At 31.5% G+C, this 6000-nt stretch overlaps 1 pseudogene; it reads left to right on the forward strand.

Annotated features, from left to right (window-relative positions):
• The first annotated feature begins 2660 nt into the window (after positions 1-2660).
• On the forward strand, positions 2661-5412 carry LOC146945865 (pectinesterase/pectinesterase inhibitor PPE8B-like; annotated as a pseudogene).
• The last annotated feature ends 588 nt before the right edge of the window (positions 5413-6000 follow it).

The following is a 6000-nucleotide window of genomic DNA, read 5'->3' on the forward strand; positions in this document are numbered from 1 at the left end:
AAGACTATTATTAGTCTTTGTAAACTTAACTCAGTTTGGTATGGATATTGCATAATATATGCACGAGTCAATGTTTAAATCCTAAACATCCCACTTATTCATCTTAAGAGGTGAATTTCTAACTCATAGACTACTTGAAGAAAAAGAAAAAAAAAATACTATTAGTCCGGTAAGAGTTCAAATTTTAGATTCATCATTTCTCCAGATTTATAGTATGCAAAGCTACCTACTAAACGATTTGAAAAATAAAACTATTAATAATAATTTAGGGCTTACAAAATAAACAAATCAAGAAAGAAACACATTTACATAGCGGATTTTTCTTCTTCTTTTTTTCATTGTGCTAGAGTATCAAATATAGGTCACCAAAGTTAATGAGTAAATTTTCAAACAAGTGGTTTTAAAGCAATTAGGTGAAATTTGTTATTGTTTCACGCTTTTTTTATTAGAGATCTGACGCTTCAGATTAATGTAGTTACAAAATTATTATAAACAATCTTGACCATACATACTAGATCAGCAGTAAATCCCAATCCTGTAAAACATACATAGTTTAAGAGGAATATTCCTGAGAAACAGAATGATCCTAGAATACGGATTAAATAAAATGCATGAAAACTCTCAAGTTTAAAGTGCATTTAAAAGAATAGTGATGTTATAACAAGTATCTAAGAACATTTGTTAAAGAATAAAAAAAAGGAAATTGTGTATTGAAAATTGCATATTTTAATGGGTTAATTAAGTAAATGGTCTCTATAAATATTCAGAATTTTGTTTTTAGTCCCTACAAAATAAAATCACATTTTTTAGTCCCTTTAAATTTTCCATCAGCATTTTTAGTCCCCATAAAAAATTTTCATCAGCATTTTTAGTCCTTGTCAAAAATTTCCATCAACATTTTTGGTCCCTTTCCTCAAAAAAAAAAACATTTTTGGTCCCTAAAATCCTTAAGGAAAATGTCACAGGGACTAAAAAGTGTGATTTTATTTTATAGAGACTAAAAACAAAACTGTGAATATTTATAGGGACTAAAACTTAATTAACCCTATTTTAATCTTTTAAAACATTGACTTCACATTTTCCAAGATATAATTATTATATATGATTTCTTAACCTTAAGATATTTGTTAGGATTTTCCTTAACAATGTGAATCACTACATTGATAAAATGAAGACAAGGCTCAAAGGGAAATATCTGAATGAGAAATGATATTTGTACAATCATATTTTGACAACTTTAAACAACTTTTTCTCTCATACTCGTATGATTAATTAATATCTACTACTCAATAAAAAAAATAGAAGAATAAAAATTGAAGAATATAATAGCTTGATAAAATAAAAAAAATTTAACAATATAATTGAAGAATATCAAACTCCGTTGTGACTCCTCCATGGAGTGGTTCTCCATTTTTAAAAATAAAAAAAAATGTTTTCTTTCTGTGAAAATAAAAAAAAAATGTTGAATCGTGATCCTTGAATCTTATTGCATAAATCGTAAAAAGATAATGATAAGAACAATAATCATAAAAATTAGTAAAAATAAACTAACCTAGGATAAAAAAATTGACATACAATTTCCCTTCTTCAAACAAAGAAATGATATTTTGCAAATACAATAAAGAATCAAACTAACCAAATTACCTATTGGTATTAGAGGATTTATTTTTGATGAAAAAGGAGTAACAACTTGTAACAAAAAAATAAAAAATTGGAAGGAAAGAAATAACAGGATTTTCAACAGTAAAAATTACTCGATTTTGAGTCTAGTGGATAAAATTAAGTTACTGTCCTACTCGTGGTTGAAGGAAAAATTTGTTCAATTTTCTCTCAACTATCATGGTTGGTGGCTTAGTCCCCTAGCAATGTTGGGCTATGGCTAGCTGTTGTTTCTTTCGTTTATTTTTGGTTTTCTCTTTTTGTTGCCTTCCTTTTCCATTTTCTGTAAATATTGTTTCAGACTTATTGCTTTTTTCCTTGGCACACCTTGTGTTGGAAAGGACACTTTGATGTCGTAATATATATTCCATTTTAGCCTCTTAAAAAAAATAAAAAAAATAAAGGGGATAAAAAAAAACGGAATAAGAAGAATAGAAGTGAGGAGCAAAATTGAAGAAACATTTGGTAAAAAAACCCTTATGTTGCAATGGTGGCCACTGACACCGATGCCTTCCTGGTCGAATCCACCCCATCGCTAATTTTTGCTAGTTGCCAAGGATGTACAACCTCCCTTCCCATTTTTCATCTCTCTATCTTACAGGTGAAAGTCAGATGTGCTAACATCGACTTTGTATCGATTTCGCAGTGTTGCGGCATGATGATGGAACATCATATAATATTTTTAACTATGTTTTTAGTTATTTTTTTTGCATTTGAAGACAAATTATAAGCCATTTAGAGGAGTTGTCAATGGTTAGAGGAGTTTTTATATTGTTTTCATTCGAGTCATTGTAATTGAGTTTTATCCTAATTCATGCAACTCCATAGGTGTTTTGAGTTTCGTGAGAAATAATTAAATCGGCAAAACAAGACATCAAGTGAAGGATCGAGGATATGAAGATTGAAGACCAATGATTCTTAGAAGGTATTTGAAGGCAATACAAAGTGAAGAAAATTCATTTCAAGTTCCAGGGCATTGCAAGAAGGAAAAACGCACAAAAATGACGAAAACTACAAACTTTGCACAGGAGGGACTGCCAGAAGTGCCCATGCGCTTGACTTATGCGCCCCTGTGCATGAGGCATCATTTGCTACTGCCTCAAGCTCCCCTATGCCCCTGTTCATGCCTTAGTATTTCTTAATATTTTCAGTTACGATATTATGAAGTTTTTTATGAGGCATTAGTGAGTTGTTTTCAGTTATGTTTTGTTTTAAAGAGAATAATATTAGGGAGTTTCTTTTTGTTTTAAAGCGCTTGACTTATGCGCCCCTGTGCATGAGGCATCATTTGCTACTGCCTCAAGCTCCCCTACGCCCCTGTTCATGCCTTAGTATTCCTTAGTATTTTCAGTTACGATATTATGAAGTTTTTTATAAGACATTAGTGAGTTGTTTTCAGTTATGTTTTGTTTTAAAGACAATAATTTTAGGGAGTTTCTTTTTGTTTTAAATTACGTTTCAGCTCTATTTATAGGGCACTAAAGTATTTTGTAATGGGGTGCTTGATGTTATAAACATATTTATGTCTTCTAATATATCATTTTCATAATACTTTTTCTCTCATATCCCTTTAAAACCAACAGACACATCCGATACTTATACCTTTGGTAGGGATTACAACCACTCCTGATTCTCTCTTCTTACATTTGTTTTTAATTTGAGGTTGCATTTTCTGGTTTACATATGTTTTAAAAGTTTACTTTTTTATGTGAAGGTGTTGAGGGTCCAGGTTCATTGCTCAGGACATTTCCTTCAAGAACACCGCAGGACACGAAAATCATCAAGCAGTGGCACTATTGTCAGATTCAGACACCTCTGTCTTTTACCGATGTGAAATATTTGATTTTCAAGACAGTTTGTGTGCTAACATCAAACGCCAACTCTATAAGAATTGCAAAATCAGAGGCTCGGTTGACTTCATATTTGGTTAGGCAGCTGTCGTCTTTCAAGACTGTGACATATTGGTAAGGAAAGGACTAACCGGCCAACAGAACACTATCACTGCTCAAGGAGGACCAGAGAAACCTAATCTACCATTTGGTTCCGCGTTTCAGTTTTGCAACGTCTCTGCTGATCCTGAATTTCTTCCTTTCGTTAATCTACCCAAACATTCCTCGGAAGACCGTGGAAGCCTTACTCACGAGTAGCATTCACACAGTCCTATATCGGTGATGTGTTGAGCCCGAAAGGCTGGCTAGAGTGCAAGGACGGATCCAGAAATTTCTATAAGTGGGGTCAAGTTAAATATTATAAATACTAATAAAAAAATATAAATGCATAAATGACTTTGTATATAAAAAAAGTTAAACTAAAAATTCTTGCAAAATAGAATTCCTAGTATACAATATTATTGTGCCACCCAGAAGAAATAAATCAAGTAATTTCTTCTTTCTTTTACTTTTCGTTCAACTTTAAAGTAAAAGTATCTACAGATATTATCCAAAATAAGAGATTACCGAAATTATATCATTGTATATCCAAAACTTGAAAACATCTTAATATCTAAGGATTGTAATTGTTCTCTACATGTTTTCATATTTTGAAAGTGTTGTATGGTTTTTTTCGTTTTCAAACATATTACTTTCTACGAGTGTGACTAAACAATCATTCAAAAATTCATCCCTCTTACGGTTGCACATTTGATTCTTCACAAAATTCATGCTTGAAAAAAACTCCAATCAACTAATGCAAGGCAAAAAATAATGCTAAATTTAGAAGTAAACACATCATTGCATAAGCAATGTTTTTTAGTTTCAACTATCATTCTAGAAATATCACTAATTTCATGCAAATTCTATTGTTTACTGAATTGTTCCCATAAACTCCAAAAGAAAATAAAAATTGAAGGATAAAATTAAGCCAAATTAAACAGTTTTTTTATGTAATGTGGGGTCATTAATAAACTTCATGTGGGGTCAATGTATAAAAATACTCATTATTGTTGATGAAAAGAGAAAAATTGCACATTATTAATTTAAAAAAATGAAGTAAGTGGGGTCAAGAGCCCCCATTTCTTATTGCTTGGTTCCGTGCTTGCTAGAGTGGAACAATACTGCAGTTTATTTGGACACATTGTACTATGCTGAATACAATAATCATGGACCTGGAGCTGCAGTTCAGAACCGCGTGAAATGGTCAGGGTACCATGCAGGACCGGCCTAATGTATTTTAAGGCCTAAATCGAAATTTAAACAGAGACCTTTTATATGCGTTTAGATAAAATAAGACAAAATTAAGAAAAGAATTTCATAAGTTCCTTCAATCGAAAGTAATTCTATATGATGTGTGTCAGACACTAAATAAATGAGTATTTTGTCAGCTAGAAATCAAACGTTGGTTTGTCACATTGTGAGAATATATCATCTTTCGCTATAACCAACTCCGTTAGTGCGTGACCTTTTTAATATATGCGTGTGTGCACGCACGCGTGTGTGTGCGTGCGTGCACGTGCGTGCGTGTGTGTTGAAAATAATATTTATAGACATTATTTACCAATTGTTAGAAATCTTAAAATAACAAAATAATATTGAAATAATACAAATATAAATTAATTTTTTACTTTTACAAACTTTGATTACACACTTCTTGTCTTAATATATTTAAGACAACCAACATCGAATTAGATTGATAGGAATATGAGGCCTAAAAAAATCGGGGGCCTAAAGCCCTTACTTTAGTGGCATCCCCTTAGGCAGGCCCTGGTATCATGTTTTAAATGATCTCCAGGCAAGTAACTTCACATGGCCAACTTAATTTCTTATGGCTACGTGAAACAAAAGTACCATTCATTCCTGGGCTTTGCAATCAAAACAGGAGGAAATATTTATTATAAAGTAATTACATAGATGCCTTAGCAGCTACTATATAACACTGCCCCCTATGTATTTAAAAAATTACTAGTGAATAGTAATTCAAATGATGTTTCTACTTTCTACAATAATCTTGAAATTATATTCCTATATCTTTATTTTAATGTAACTTGTTGGTTAGTTATCTGTATAAACACTATCTGTGATTAAATTCTTGTGCATGTTTTATCTGCATATTGTTTCTTAAATCTGATGTGCTCTTCTTGCTTACATGATCCAATTGGAAAGAATTGGAAAGACCCACTTTTTTGTGGTTCCTTATGAATTTGGGTCATGTTTTCATTACCAAGTGTGACCAAGTGTGACATTTATTGTGTAATTGCAAATTTGAATTTTATCATGTTAATCCAATTATAGTTTATCTTGAAGTGTTCTTCTATTACAAGCAATTTAGGAATTGATGCGTCTTTCAAATGCTTGGTACAATTATTACTAATACTACATTATCATTTTCTGCCATAAACTATATTTG

The sequence above is a fragment of the Medicago sativa genome, chromosome 2, assembly GCF_051527215.1.
Source record: "Medicago sativa cultivar Bolivia chromosome 2, Bolivia_mono, whole genome shotgun sequence".
Lineage (NCBI taxonomy): Eukaryota > Viridiplantae > Streptophyta > Magnoliopsida > Fabales > Fabaceae > Medicago > Medicago sativa.